The sequence below is a fragment of the Tamandua tetradactyla genome, chromosome 14 (assembly GCF_023851605.1).
Source record: "Tamandua tetradactyla isolate mTamTet1 chromosome 14, mTamTet1.pri, whole genome shotgun sequence".
Taxonomy (NCBI): Eukaryota; Metazoa; Chordata; class Mammalia; order Pilosa; family Myrmecophagidae; genus Tamandua; species Tamandua tetradactyla.
The window spans coordinates 60,943,651-60,960,673 of NC_135340.1; positions in this window are offsets into that span (position 1 = coordinate 60,943,651).

The window sequence follows — 17,023 nt, forward strand, 5'->3', positions numbered from 1 at the left end:
TTTAAGTTGGCTGAGCTCAGAATATTGGGAAAGAAATATGTGCCCAAGAAAAGGTGCACATAGAGTGAAGTACTAACTCCAGCTCTTGTCTGGTAAACCTTGGGGACTAGGGAATGGCTCTGAAAAAGGGTTTTATTATATTTTCTCTCTCTCTTTTTTGCCCTTTTTTGAAAGTATTCTAAATAGCTCATTATAAACTTGGATAGGGTCAATCATATCTGGGGGAAAATTGCTCAAAAAAAGATTCCATACAGGCAATGTAAGAACAAAAAAAAAAGAGCTGAAAAATCATGATCAGTTAAACAAAAGCTGTGCTAGAAGTCTAGAAAATGTTGAACTGAACACCAAAGTACTGATAGAGAACAAAGCCAACCAACAAGAAAACCCTAGGTAAAAGAGTGAAAAGGACCTCCAGAATAAACTAATCAAGGAAATCACATATCTAGACACCAGTAAAAAATTATGAGTCATGCTAGGAATAATGAAGATATGACCCCATCAAAGGAACAAACCAGCACTTTAAAGAAAATACAGGAATTGAAACAACTAACTAAATATTTTTAAACAATTAGCTAAATCAGTTCAAAAATAAAATCAATGAGTTGAGAGAAGTTATGGCAAAAGAGGTGAAGGATATAAAGAAGACATAGGTAACCATAAAGAAGAACTCAAAAGCTTGAAAAAACAAATGGCAGAACTTATGGTAATGAAAAGCACAATGGAAGAGATGAAAAATGCAATAGCAACTTACAACAGTATATTTGAAGAAGCAGATGAAAGGATTAGTGAACTAAAGGTCGGGTCATCTGAAATCCCACACACAAAAGAAGAGACAGGGAAAAGAATGGAAAAGATGAGCAGAGTCTCAGGGAATTGAACGACAATATGAAGCACATGAGTATACATGGTATGGGTGTCCCAGAAGTAGAAAAGAAGAGAAAAGGAACAGAATGACTAATGGAGGAAATAATCACTGAAAATTTCCCATCTCTTATGAAAGATATAAAATTACAGATCCAAGAAGTGCAGCATACTCCAAATAGAATAGATCCAAATATACCTACTCCAAGATACTTACTAATCAGATTGTCAAATGTCAAAGAAAAAGGGAATTCTGAAAACAGCAAGGGAAAAGCAGTCTATCACATACAAAGGTAGCTTGATAAGACTATGTGTGGATTTCTCAGCAGAAACCATGGAGGCAAGAAGGCAGTGGTATGATACATTTGAGATACTGAAATAGAAAAATTGCCAACCAAGAATTTTATATCCAGCAAAATGGTTCTTCAAAAATGAGGGAAGGTTTAAAATATTGTCAGACAAACATTTGCTGAGAGAGTTTATGAACAAGAGACCAACTCTACAAGAAATACTAAAGGAAGCATAACAGGCAGATAGGAAAACACAGAAGAAAGAGTTCTGAAGAAGAGTGAAGAAATGAAGACTATCCATAAGCGTAAAAGAGAGGAAAATAAGATATATCATAATAAAGTCATGACACATGCAACAATGTGTATAGATAGACACTGAGTACATTATGTTGAGGGAAATTAGCCAGAAACACAAGGACAAATACTGTATGACCTCACTAATATGAAATAATATTAATAAGCAAACCTTGAGAGTTAAAGTTGAGAACACAGGCTATCAGGAGATAAGAAAGAGGGTAGAGATATGGCATTTGATGCTGAAGGAATGCAGCAGGTTCAACAGAATTGATTCTAAAGATCTAAAAATGGATAGCACAATACTAGCTGATTGTAGCACAATATTATAAGTACACTGAATAAAGTATGCAAATATGGCTGAAAGAGGAAGGCTAGGGGCATGTATGACACCAGAAGGAAAGATAGAAGATAAAGCCTGGGGCAGTATAATTTAGCAAAATCAAGAGTGGACAATAATAGAGATTAAATGTGCAAATATAAGAATGTGTTTACATGAGGGAGAACAAATGAATGTCAAAAGTGCAAGGTAGTGAAAATGGGATGGTACATGGAAAAAATAGAATCAATGCAAGCTAAGCTAAATAGTTAACAGTAATATTGTAATATACTTCCATTAAATATAACAAAGGTAATATACCAAAGCTAAATGCCAATAAGAGAGGGATATAAGAGAGGGATATGGGATTATTGGTGGTATTGTTGTTTCTCCTATTTTATTTTAATTTCTAGTCATTTTTTTCCTCTTCTTCTTTGTGGAAAAAAATGGAAATGTCCTCATATAGATTGTGGTAGTGAATGCACAACTATGTGATTATACCAGGAACCACTGATTATTTACTTAGGATGTATTATACAGTGTGCGAATAAAATTCTTTAAAAATAAATAGAAAGATACAAGTGCTGGAGAAAATGTGGAGAGAGACTAATAGTTCACTGTTAGGAAGTAGAATGGTGTAGCTACTCTGGAGTACAGTGAGGTGGTTCCACAGGGGGCTAAGTATAAGATTGCCATATGATCCTGCAACCCCTATTGTTAGGTATATACTTGGAAGAACTGAAAGCAGGGACAGGAATGGATATTTTCACACTGATGCTTGTGGTGGCAGTATTCACAATTTGCAATGGATGGAGACAGCCTAAAGGTACATTGACTGATGAATGAAAGGGCAAACTGTGGTGAATACATACAATGGAACAATGAGTGGCTGCAGGAAGGAATGAAGTTGTGAGGCATGCAACTAGGTGAATGATTGAGGACATTATGTTGAGTGAAATAAGCTAGAAATGAGATGACAAACATTGTAAGACCTCACTGATATGGACTAACTATAATGTACAAACTCTGAGAATTTAATTTAAGAGCATAGTTTATCAGGAAAAGCCTTATTGTAAAGGTTCCTAGATTGTAAGCACTTACAGCAGTCACATCTATTCCTGGATTTTAACTGTTATTTTTAAATTCTGAAATACTGGGTTCTTTGTGTATAACCTGGTCATTCCCTGGAACTTTGGGTATCTGTGTGACAACTGAGACTCAGAGCTAGAGTTCTACAGCTCTTTTCTTTTTTCTTTTCAACAGAAACTGTTTAAAAACTGAAAAAGAGGTCAGTCTTCAGCTAGAGATGTGAATAAAGCTGATGTGGTTAGTACTAAGGTAAATCAGGCTAAAGGGTAAAGAATGATATTGACTATGCTTTATAACTTCAATTCCTGTGTGAGACCAAAGGAAAACATGTATTTTTGGTGCAAAATTTATATTTCCTGTAGCATACTTTCTAATTTAACTTGTCCGGTCAGTTTATTCAAACACCATAATTATATGGAATCTCGAATAGGGATTGAGATTTTATTGGTTTATACAGGTTAGTGTAATGCCCTGATACAGCTGAGAATAACCTGGAGAGAAGACAAAAAAAATATTGGCAAAGTCCCTTTGAGGGACTGGGAAAATGTGGAAATAGTAAACTTCCCCACCCGGGGAAACCTGATATTCTCGCAAGCATTGGGACTCTCAATTTAATAGGCCAAGTTCTTGATCTTGGGGCTTGTCCTTATGAAACTTATTCCTGCAAAGGGGAAGCTAAGACTACTTATAATTATGCCTTAGAATCACTCTCAGAGAACCTCTTTGTTGTTCTGATGTGGCCTCTCTCTCTAAACCAGCTCTGCAGGTAAACTCATTGCCCTCCGCCCTATGTGGGAAATCCTTCCCAGGGGTGTAAGATTCCCTGGCAACATGGGTTTAGCTCCCTGGGATAAGTCTGGCTCTGGCATTGTGGGAATGAGAAATCTTTCTTGACCAAAAGGGGGAAGAGGAATGAAACAAAATAAAGTTTCAGTGGCTGAGAGATTTCAGAGAGAATTGAGAGGTCATTCTGGAGGTTATTCTTATGCATTATGTAGATACCATTTTCAGTTTTTGATGTATTGGACTAGGTAGAGGGAAGCACCTGAAATTGTTGAACTGTAATTCTGTAGCCTTGATTCTTGCAGAGGACTGCATAACTACACAGCTTTTATGCTGGGACCATGTGATTGTGAAAAGTTTTTATCCAGTGTGTGGGCAGATGAATAAGAAAGGTAACAAAATAAATAAATAATGAGGGAATAGTGGGTATGGGAAGTTTTGGGTGTTCTTTTTTACTTTTTTTAATTCTTATTTTTATTGTTTTTGCAGTATTGAAAATGTTCAAAAATCTATTGTGAGGATGAACGCACAAGTGTGGGATGATACTGTGAACCATTGATTGTATATTTTGGATGAGTATGTGATATGTGAAAATATCTCAATAAAACTGCTATTAAACAGTCAAATAGGGTGGGCAATTGTGGCACAGTGGCAGAGTTCTCACTTGCCATGCAGGAGACCTGGGTTCAATTCCCAGTGCCTGCCCAGGTTAAAAAAAAAAAAGTCAAATAAACACATTTTGTGGTGGTTGGGATGTAGAAGACCCAAAATAGGGTAAGTAAGAAAAAAATGGGTCCACAATTTCACCACCTTTTTTTTTTGCAGTACTGCACTCTAGGCCTCTTCCTTCCTTTCCCCAGGTCTTCTATCATAAACAGACTTTTCATGACTTGACTGCTACCCTTCTTGGTAGAATACTTCTTGCAAATTTATCATTCATTTAAAATTTTGCAAAACAATTCATTTACTAGAAAAATGACCATAGCACATTTTAAATATGATGCTCTTTTATTATTTGTAAATTTTATCTTTTCTTAGTCCATTCTTGATTTTGATATTGACATTATGGGATACAAAGTTGAATACTTAGGAAAATATAAATAGCTAATTCACGAGGTGTGCATCTGCTTACATCCTTATATTTGAAGCTAAATCTGAAAGCTATATTAGAAGTTTTAAGTTAATATGATGGTTCTTTTGGAGCTAGGGCCATAGTGACAAACCTGCTGAGCCTATACCTGCTGTGAGATGCACTTTATGAAATTCCAGCAGATTTATGCAATGCACACACATTAATTTTAGTGATAGTTTTATGGGAGAAGGTTTTTCAAGTCTTTTAAACAATAGATGGTTTTAAAAAAAAGAACTTCTGGAGAAAAAAGCTTTTTTTTTTAAATAATTCAAGGTGAATATATCCTTTCTTTTACAACTCATTATTTTCATTCACTTGCTCATTTTCTTCCAGAATTTAGATATGAGCTTGTTCTCAGATACTTAGAAGATATTTTTGGGTAGAACTGGAAAAGACTGAGAAAGAAGCAAAATACAGCTGGGTCTCTCTTTCATTCTGTTATTAATGCTATGAAAAGCATTAGTGATTATCAGAACTAAAATAAATAGCATTTTCAGCATTTGCAGATAATTTATCAAACAGACTAGTTTCATTAATTTGCATTCTTAAAAGACTGTAGCATTTCAATTGAACATTCAAGTTAGAAGTAAATCTTTTAGTTTTGTCCTTCCAGTTGTCAGGGTCGTATCATCGGAACCCAGCCAATCCTCTTTTCTCACTGGCCACTTTGATTTGTTGGTATGAATTCTATTCAATAATAAAGATATGAAGTCTTCCATTCTGCATTGCACAGTCATTGTTGTGCTCCTTGGGGGCCTATGCATCCCTGACTTTGATTTATTCATGAATCTTTGTTGTTCCTTGAGAGTCACATTCACCACCACTTTACCAAACTATATTGCTTAAATAGAGGATAAAAATAAAAAACAAGTTGAAAAATCAACAGTCAACTAAATCAACAAAAGCATTCTTGGTTTGTGCACATCATGCAATTTAGCAGCTATAATCAAAACAGGACTCACCACTGGAAGAGCTTTAGGAGAGGTAGAAAATAAGAATACTTTGATAGCTTGACATTTAGACTAGTATGGTAGTTGAAGTCATATATTTTCCAAATAAATAGAGGTAGTTTGGCAAAAGGAAGTTAAGATTGGTTATTACCACAGTGGCCCAACACTTTCTTGTGTGGGAAGACAAAAAATACAGAAACTAAGAACCCTCTCTTTACTGGTGGACATTAATACTGTCAGAAGACATGGTCTCCCACATCAAATGGAGAAACGAGTCTCTTTGTTTCGGTGAGAGGTTGAGTTTTATTATAAGTGCACAAGTAAGGAACTGGAGGAAAAATTTTCCAAGACCAGTTTGAAGTAAGAAAGGGGGCTTGGGCTTTTATATTTCAAGTAGACAAAGGACTGGCAAGGACCCAGAGAAAAACTGAAAATAAGAAAGTGCTTGCTTCATTCTTGTTTGGACAGTGTGTCCTGCTTTAGAGTAACATGTCATTCTTGCAAGCTCAAGGGAGTATTTTATTACTAAACAGAAAAGGCACAGAGACTAAAATTTTGAGATTAAGTCAACAGCAAGTTATTTCAACAGGACTTTTAAGCTGCTTGAGTGAAATGATCATAGTTTTACTTTGTAAAAACTGTTGGAATGCAATATACCAGAAATGGAATGGCTTTCAAAAAGGGGAATTTATTAAGCTTCAAGTTTACAGTTCTAAGGCCATGAAAATATCCAAACTAAGACATCCAGGGAAAGCTATCTTGATTCAAGAAAGGCTGATCTGGAGAGGCAGAATACCTCTGTCAGCTGGAAAGGAAAGGTACATGGCAACATCTGATAGCTTTCTCTCCAGGCTTCTTCAATGGCTTCCTCAGGGGTGTTTTCCTTCTACATCTCCAAAGGTCTCTGACTGTGTGGGCTCTGTTGGCTCTGTTAGTTCTCAAGCTTTTTCCAAAAGGGAGTCCTCTTAATGGGGTCCAGTAAGCAACCCCACCTTGAATAGGTGAAGATATCTCCAAGGAAACCATCTAACCAAAAGTTACCACCCCCAATTGGATGGGTTGCATCTTCTTGGTAACAATAAAAATGATTTTACAAGCAATATTGAGTAAGGATTAAGGGACATGGCTTTCCTGAAATGCACAACAGTTTCAAACCAGCACAATCATAGTTGTGCTGGTTTGAAAGGAGGTATGTATCCTTGAAAAGCCATATTTTAATCAAAATCCCATTTCATAAAGGCAGAATAATCCGTATTCAATACTGTATGTTTGAATCTGTAATTAGATAATCTCCCTGGGGATGTAACCCAATCAAGAGTGGTTGGTAAACTGGATTAGGTGACGACATGTCTCCACCCATTTGGGTGGGTCTTGATTGGTTTACTGGAGTCCAATAAAAGAGGAAACATTTTAGAGAATGGGAGTTCCAGAGAGAGCACAAAATGCTGCAGCACCATGAAGCAGAGAATCCATCAACCAGTGCTTTGGAGATGAAGAAGGAAAATGCCTCCCGGGGAGCTTCATGAAACAAGAAGCTAGGAGAGAAAGCTCGCAGATGATGCTGTGCTCACCATGTGCCCTTCTAGCTGAGGGAGAAACTGTGACTGTGTTCACCATGTGCCTTCTAGGATGAGAGAGAGACCCTGAACTTCATTGGCCTTCTTGAACAAAGGTATCTTTACCTGGATACTTTTGATTGGACATTTCTATAGACTTGCTTTAATTGGGACATTATCTTGGCCTTAGAACTGTAACCTAGTAACTTATTAAATCCCCCCTTTTAAAAAGCATTCCATTTCTGGTATATTGCATTCAAGCAGCTAGCAAACTAGAACAATAGTAAACATTTTTCCACCTATTGAAGGCTATACTAAGCATTTTCTAGCTAAAGTATTATATTGAGTATTTTTCCTAACTATTTTACTGGTAGACATTGATAAGAACCATTTCTTTCTTCCCAAACATATTTTTACTTTTAAAAAATTCTAAATTAATGTTGTGATTTAACTCATGCTAGCAAATTAGAACCCTTTAGATATGCTATTTCCTCAAATTCAGGGAGTTACATAGATATGAAATGTTACTTCTTGAATGCTTTCCTCCCAATAAGGTGGAGTATGTTGACATCTTTATCACTGTTCACTTTTTCCATATTCTCCCAAGGACAGTGTGTGCATCAAGTTAAGTTATGAAATAAGATAAAATCATTCAATAAAATCTGTTTGTGATTTCTGGGCCAGTACTAAGGTGTTAAGCAATGTTTTTAACCTCTCTCTCTAAACATTGGTTTCACAGTGATAAAACTGAGCTAATAATTGCAAAGACATGGCATGAGAAAATACATATAAGGAGCTTAGTTCAAGTCCTGGCATATATATGTGCTCTTTAAATGTAAGCAATGATTAATAATTATTGTACTTATTAGTATCAGTAGTGATTCTTATCAGAGCACTATTGCATCATTTTTTAAAAACTCTTTTATTTTGAAATATTTTAAAACATACAGGAAGTTACAGAATAATTCACACCCCATACAATGAGCTCCAACAAATGCAACCCACCCACTCCCAGTTACCCAGATCTATCAATTTTAACCTTTTGCTAAATTTGCCCTATCTATCCATCCATCTATCTATCTATCTATCTATCTATCTATCTATCTATCTATCTATCTATCATCTATCTATCTATCTATCTATCTATCTATCTATCTATCTATCTATCTATCTATCCATCTATCTATCTATCTATCCATCCATCCATCCATCCATCCATCCATCCATCCATCCATCCATCCATCCATCCATCCATCCATCCATCTATTGGTCTATCTTCCAATCCACTCTTTTAACACTTGAGGGTAGGTTGTATAGATCATGATCTGTGAACACAATACTGTCATGAACATTCCTTGGAATAAAGATATACACTATGTAACCACCTTAAGTGCTGCTCCAAGTTCAAGAAATTTAATGTTGATATAAAGCTTAGAGTTTAAAGTCCAATTTTTTCATATTATGTCCCAATAATGTACCTTTGAGCCTTTTCTTCTTCCTTGCTAGATCAAATACAGGATCCTATATTGTATTTAATTATCATTGTCTCTTTAGTTGCCCTTTCTATTTTTATTTTTAGTTGTAGGAACACCTATACAACATAAAGTTTCCCATTTCAACCACTCCCAACCATATCATTCAATGGAATCAATCACATTTACATTTCTGTGGTACCCTCACCACCTTCTTTATTAAACTTTCCCATCTTCCCAAACTGATACCATATGTAATACACATTATACATTAACTCCCCATCTTCCCTACCCCATGCAACAGGCCACCTTTAATTTCTTTCTCTGTGAGCGTATATATTCTCTAATATTTTCTTTGTAGTTACCATAGGGCTCAAATTTAACATCCTAAGTTTAAAACAATTTTGTTTGCTTTGATACCAACTCAACTTCAATAGTATATACATACATTATAGTTCCTGCACTATCCATCCCCACACCTTTATTTAGTTCCTGTCACAAATTACATGTTTAAACATTATAAGTCCAAACCTACAGATATATCATACATGTTTTATTTTTGCCTCTTAGATTGTATAGGAAATAAAAAGTAGACAGAAAGCAAAAATACAGTAGCACAGGCATTTATATTTACCCATATGGTGACCCTCATTAGAGAGCTTTACTTTCTTATGCAGGTTTGATTTATTGTATGTTATGCTTGCCTTTCAAACTGCTGAAATTTTTTTAGCACCACCATCCTAGTGGTGACAAACTCCCTCAGCTTTTGTTTAACTGGTAATATTTTAACTCTTCTTAATTTTTGAAAGAGAATTTTGTCAGATGTAGAATTTTTGGTTGGCAATTTTTTGCTATCAGGACTTTAAATATGTCATCCTATGGTGTTCTTGCCTTCATGGTTTCCAATGAGAAATCAACACCTAATCTTATTGAGGCTCCATTTTATGTGATGCATTGCTTCTCTCTTGCAACTTTCAGAATTCTCTATCTTTGACAAGCTGATTATACTATGCCAAGGGGTGGGTTTATTTAGGTTTACCCTGTTTGGAGTTCATTGAACATCTTAGATATGTATATTCATGACATTAGTTAAATTGAGAACTTTTCAGCTATTATTTCTTTGAATATCCCCTTTCTCATTTTTTTCTCCTTCTGAGACTCCAATAATGCACATATTGGTATACTTGATGATATCCCACAAGTTCCTGAGACTCTATTCACTTTTCTTTATTCTTCTCTCTGCTCCTCAGACTGAATAATTTCAATTGTCTTATTTTGAAGTTCTCTGGCATTCTTCCACTAGCTTCAATATACTGTTAAAACCTTTTAGGAAATTTTTAATTCTATTACTCTTGTCTTAATCTCTCTATTAAATTCTTTTTTTTTGTATGCTGTATGGTGGGGTCACATTTCATTCTTTTTCCATGTGAATATCCTATTATTGCAGCATCATTTGTTGAATTTTTTTGTTTAGTTGTTTTTTGTTGTTGTTGTTGTTGTTTGTTTGTTGGGGCAGTGCATGGGGTGAGAATTGAACCCAGGTCTTCTTCATGGCAGGTGAGAATTCTACTCACCTTGAACTACTCTTGTACCCCTCTATTAATATTCTTTTGTGTTTATCTATTATTTTCCTGACTTCCTTTAGTTCTATGTCCATGTTTTCCTATAGGTCATCAGATATATTTATGAATGTTTGAAAAGTCTTTTTCTAGCATGTCCCAGTGAGTAGTCTTATTCACTGATTATTTATAATGCCTTAGTCTTCTCCTTTTCCTGGTCTAGAACTTTCTGTTTCTACATGTTTTGTAACCTTTGCTGAAACATGAGCATTTTTACATATTATTATGTTATCACTGGAATTTAGAAGCCGAGGCATCTGTTCCTTAATCTTGTATACAGCTAATGTTATGGCAGAACTTTGCTTGAATGCTTGGAGCAAACTAAAGAAAGAAGGGGAAAAAATAATACACCTTTCTTAGTCTCGGCATATTGACTTTTGCAAGTGCTCTTTTTCAAGGCTTATCTATACAGTGAGTTTAGAGAAAAGCTCAAGGCCAAAACATAAGGACATTCCTGATCCTTTCTGCTCATCCATCTTGTTTTGGGCATGCTTATATGGCCCCAGGAATTCCCCCACTCCCATTTACATAGTTCTGAATAATCCCTCTTCTCTAGGAAACAGTTTCCTCACACTTCTAGGCACTGCACTTTATTTATTTTCCCATGGTCAGCAATCATTTATCCCTGGCAGCACTAGTCAAGTGTTCTCTAATAGTGTTCTTTAGGAGAGCTCAGTGAGTTGCCTTTTACACACAGGGCAAATCCCTAAGGCCACCACCAGACATGTTGGGCCAGACATACATGCTCCAAGTATGTGCATGCAGATTGCTCACTCTGGAATTGGAACCAGACGCCCACACTGGGAGACTGGGCCAGCTGCATGATGAGCAGAGGAGATTGGGTCAGTTCCATGATGAGCAGAAGGGGATGGGGAAGGGGGCACCTAGGGTGCCACAAAACCATACTGCTCTTTTATAATTTAATTTTTCTTCTAGTAACATAAACACAAACTAAAATTGTCCTTTATCCACATTAAATTATATAATCCAATGCTGTTAATTACATTCAGAATGTGTGCTTCTCTCAGTACCAACCATTACCAAAAGTTTTCCATAATTCCAAATTGAAACTTTATATGGTCAGACTTTAACTCCCCATTTCCAACCCCCACCCTTCTGAGTACTAGCTAAACTGTTTACCTCCACAGCAGTTGCATCATTTTCCATTCCCACTAACAATGAGTGCTCCTATTTCTTCACATCCTCTCCAGCACTTCTAATTTTCCACTTCTTTTAAATATTAGAAATTCTAGTATGAAATGATATCTCACTGTGATTTTGATTTGCATTTCCCTAAAGACTAGTGATGTGGAACATCTTTTCATGTGCTTTTTAGCCATTTGTATGTCTTCTTTGTAGAAATGTCTATTTAAGATTTTTGCCAATTTTATCATTGGGTGGTATGTCTTCTTATTGTTGGGATGCATGATTTTGTTATACATTCTGGATATTAAACCCTTATCAGATATGTAGTTTCCAAATATTTTCTCCCATTCTGTAGTATGTATTATTACTGGCATGATAAAGTCCTATGTGGCACAAAGTTTTTAATTTTGATGAGGTCTCTTCTATTTTTTTTTTCATTTATAGTGTGTCTGCTGCATATAAGGTTTAAGAAGTCATTGCCTAACACAAGATCCTCAAGATGCCTTCCTATGTTTTCTTCTTGGTATTTTACAGTTCTAGTTATTACATACATATATTGATCCATTTTGAATTGATTTTTGTAGACAGTGTGAGGTAGGGATTTGCCTTCATTCTTTTGCACATGGACATCCAATTTTTTCAGAACCATTTCTTTGAAGACCTTATTCTTTCCCCAGTGTGTAGACTTGGTACCCTTGTCAAAAATCAGTTGGTCACAGATGAGAGGGTTTATTTCTGAACTCTCAATTTTATTCAATGGTCTATGTGTCTGTCCTTGTGTCAGTAGCATGTTGTTTTGATTACTGTGAATTTGTAATACATTTTGATATGAGGAAGTGTGAATCCTCCAACCATTTTTTTTTTCTTTTTCAGAATGGTTTGGTTAGTCAATGCTCCTTACACTTCTATATAAATTTGATTATTGGTTTTTCCATTTCTGCAAAACAAAACAAAACAAAACACTGCTGGATTTTCTGTGGTGATTGCATTGAATTTGTAAATCACTTTGGGTAGAATTAACACTTCAGCAATATTTAGTCTTCCAGACTATGAAAATGGAATGTCTTCCTTTTCTTTAGTTCTTCTTTGATTTCTTTTAACAATGTTTTATAGTTTTTCTGTGTACATGTCATTTATATCCTTGGTTAGATTTACTTCTAGAAATTGGATTCTTTTAGTTGCTATTGTACATGGAATTTTTTCTGATTTCCTCATCAAATTGTCCTTGTTAGTATATAGAAATACTATATATTTTTTGCATGTTAATCTTGTACTACACAGCTTTTATGAATTTATTTGTCTTCATGTCCTTTCTGTGGATTTTTCAGGATTTTCTGTATATAGGATCATACCATTTGCAAATAGAGAAAGCTTTACTTCTTTCTTTCCAATTTGGAGGTTTTTATATCTTTTCCTTGCCTAACTGCTGTAGCCAGTTATTTCCAGTACAGTGTTGAGTACAGTGATGATAGTGGATATTATTCTGATCTGAGGCAAAGTTTTCAGCCTTTCACAGTTAAGTATGATGTTCATGATGGGTTTTCATAGGTTCCCTTCATCATGTTAAGGATGTTTCCTTTTATTCCTAGTTTTCATCAGCAAGGTGTGATGGATTTTGTCAAATACATTTTTTACATGACTTGAGATGATCATGTAGGTTTTCTTCCTTCATTTGGTTAATGTGGTTTATTACATTATTTTTCTTCTGTTGAACCATTCTTGCATATCTGGAGTAAATCCTACTTGACCATGGTGTTTAATTCTTTTTTATGTGCTGTTGTAATTAACTTGGTAATATTTTTTTGAGAAATTTTAAATTCATGTTCATAAAGAATCTTGATACGTAATTTTATTTTCCTGTTATATCTTTATCTGATGTTGGTATAAGGGTGATGTTGGCCTCATGAAATTATTTAGGGAAAGATCCCTCCACTTCAATATTTTGGAAGATTTTGAGCAGGATAGATGGTAATTCTTCCTGGAATGGTTGGTAAATTTCTCCTGTGAAATCTTCTGGTTCTGGGCTTTTACTTGTTGGGAAGGTTTTGATTACTGAGTAAATCTCTTTACATGTTATTGGTCTTCTGAGATCTTTTGTTTCTTCTTGAGTCAGTGTAGGGAGGTTGAAAATTTCTAGGAATTTGTACACTTCATTTAGCTTATCTAGTTTTTTGATGTATAGTTGTTTATGATATCTTCTTATAGTCCTTTTTATTTTATTTATATATATATATCATACATAGTTATTTGTACCCTGAAGGCCAACATTTTTCTTTGTCAAACTAGCTAGTGGTTGGTCAATATTATTGTTTTGCCCAATGAATCAACTTTTGGTTTCCTTGATTCTCTTTATTTTTTTAATTTTTGTTTCTCTTTATTGTTTTTTTTTTTAATTCTCCTTTTTATTTATCACCACACTAACCTTTGTTATTTCCTTCTGTTCACTTTGGTTTCAGATAAGCTTGTTCTTCTTTTCCAAGTTTCTCTGGTTATGAGATAGGTCTCTGATTTGATAGGTCTCTGATTTGAGATCTTCTTAATGCAATGTTTAAAAGATATTTTCACTCACCATACTAACTATCTAGTTATACAATAAGTGGCTCACAGTATCATCACACAGTTGTGCATATATCCCCATGATTAATTTTAGGACATTTTCACTACTCCAGAAAAGAAATAAGAATTTAAGGAAATAAAACCCAAATGCTCCCATACCCCTTATTGCCTCCTAAGGTGGACCCATAATATTGGTGTTTCTGTTGATGAAAGAATACTAAAATATCACTGTTAGTTCTAGTCCTTAGTTTGAAATAGGTACATTTTACCCATATGCCCCTCTATTATTAACTCCTTGTAATGGTTGTAACTGAAAAATCAGGATTTAAGGGATGATTTTGATTAATGCGCCATTATATAACTATTCCTTTTTGCTTTCTGGTATATTGGAATAGTCAGGGAAATTCCTGAAATCTCTAAATTGTTATCCAGATGACTTGATCTCTGATAATGATCGTATAGTCCTTATCTTCTGCCCCTGTGTTTGTAAAAACCTTGTGACTATCCTTCATTTATAACAAGTTATCCAGTTTTTCAACTTTAGAGTCTTATAATCACTAAAGACAGCCCCTAATGCTTATTAATGAAGGGTCTTGGGTCAGCCCAGAACTAACCCATCCCAAATCTGAAGTTATCTTGATAACCAAGACAGGATCTAACCAAAGTGGGCCTGCCTGACATATGTAGTAGTTTAGACTTTAACCTACAACTCACCTGTACCTCTCTGCCATTTTCTTACACACATTCTGTGACTAAGCATATAATCACTCTGTGCATGCTCACCTCTAATTACATCATCTGGGGCCACTGTACTCATTATCCTAAATCTTGCCCATCTTTTCTCTAATAAAACTATATGAATTACTGCAGTTTGGGGAGACAGATTTTGGGCTACTAGGCCATCTGTTCTTCTACTACACACCTAGTATTAAACTCTCTCTTTGAAAGCTTGGTTTCAAAGGAATTGGTTATCCAGCATGTTAGGCTAAAAAATCCACAGCCTTTGTCTGGTAACATAGTACCACACATTTGTTCTAATTCATGAAAGAACATTTAAATATTTTTATTTATGCAGTTAATCACAGTTTTAGTCCACCACAAGGTTCACTGTGTTATTTATTCCCATATTTTAACCTCCAACTTCCCTTCTGATGACATACATGACTCTAAAGTTCCCATTTCTATCACATTCACACAGCATTCAGTACTATTAATTTTTCTCACAATAATGCACTATCAACACCTCTATGTATTTCCAAATATTTAAGTACAACCTAGTTAAACATTCTGTCCACATTAAGCAACCACTCCCTATTTATTAGCTTCATTCTATATTCTAGTAACCTCTATTCTATATTTTATGTCTATGAGTTTACATATTATAATTAGTTCATATATTTTCTTGCACAATGGATATTTTAAGATTGTAAAGTGTTCATTCTGGTATTTACTCCCTGGCTATCTATTCCTTAAGTTTGTATCCAGATAGTTATATGACACAGATTTCCTTGAGTGCTAGAAGCTAATAAAAACAACAATCCAAAGCAAAAAACAAAAAAAAAGCAACTTTCACAGTTTTTGAAAATTGGCTCTACCTAAGCTGGTGATTGTCTTCAGAGTTTAGACCTCCTATCCAAGAAAATCAGCCCAAAGCTAATGTGAAAATCAGGGTCCTCTCTGTCTTATCTGAGTCTGTGTGGAGGTGGAGCCGCCTTCTTTTGCTGGGCTTGCGCTTGCTGGTGGCTTTAGGAATCCCTCTGTTATGGCTTACAGGAGTGTGAATGCCTCCTCTACTCCCTTTGAAATAGGCTTTCAGCTGCTCCTGGGGGCTATATTTTATGACAATGCAGTTAGCCCTTTTCCACAAACCTCTTCAACTCTATTGTTTTTTGCGCTGCATTAGCTGTCTGCAAACTGCTTCTCTGCCTTCAGGACAAATTCTGAGGAGTTGAGTTGGAGACAAGTTTCCAGATTCAATCCTTTAGGCTTCCACGGAAGACACTGGCACTGGCTTAGGTGCACAGGTGCCGATCTTCTCCTTCTGGACCAGGGCCAGGATCCACAACAGGAGCACAAGCTGGCTCCACCGCACTCCACGGGAAGGTGGGAGAGGGGCTATCAAGTGACCATGCACTTCTGCTTGGTTTTGATTTGGCACTTGCCCAGTTGCTACAGTCCTTTAACTGTTTTCAGAAGTTTTGATGATGATGGCTCTGCCACTTTTATCTAGTTGTTCAAAGAATCTGTGATGGTATTATGCCCTGGAGTGTCCTATGCAGCTATCTTGGTTGACTCAAGCCCCCCTGCCACTTTTAAGTCAGCTTTTTCTTAATTAAGCACATGCCCTGTTACTGCAACCCTTTCACTGTTGCCTAGAACTTTGAGAAAGATGTTTCTGCCAGTTCATTCTGGTAGTTCAAAGTTTCTGTCTGCACTAACCCATTTATTATTTATTAGTGATAGGTTATGAGGGCCTTAAGAGGCAGGCCTGAAGAGTTTTTTATTTATTTTATTTTATTTTTATTTGGCATGGACAGGCTCTAGGAATTGAACCCAGGTCTACGGCATGGCAGGCGAGAATTCTGCCATTGAGCCACGATTATCAACATACAAACATTTTATACATGGTATACAATCAATGGCTCACAATATCATCACACAGGTGTATATTCATTGCCATGATCATTTTTTTAGAACATGTGCATCACTCCAGAAAAAGAAATAAAAAGAAAAATCTCTTACATATCATACCCCTTACTCCTCCCTTTCACTGACCACTAGTATTTCCATCTACCCAATATATATATATATACATTTAATTTTAACATTTGTTCCCCTATTATTTATTTATTTTTAATCCATATGTTTTACTCATCTGCCCATACTGTAGATAAAAGGAGCATCAGACACAAGGTTTTCATAATCACACAGTTACATTATGAAAGCTATATCATTA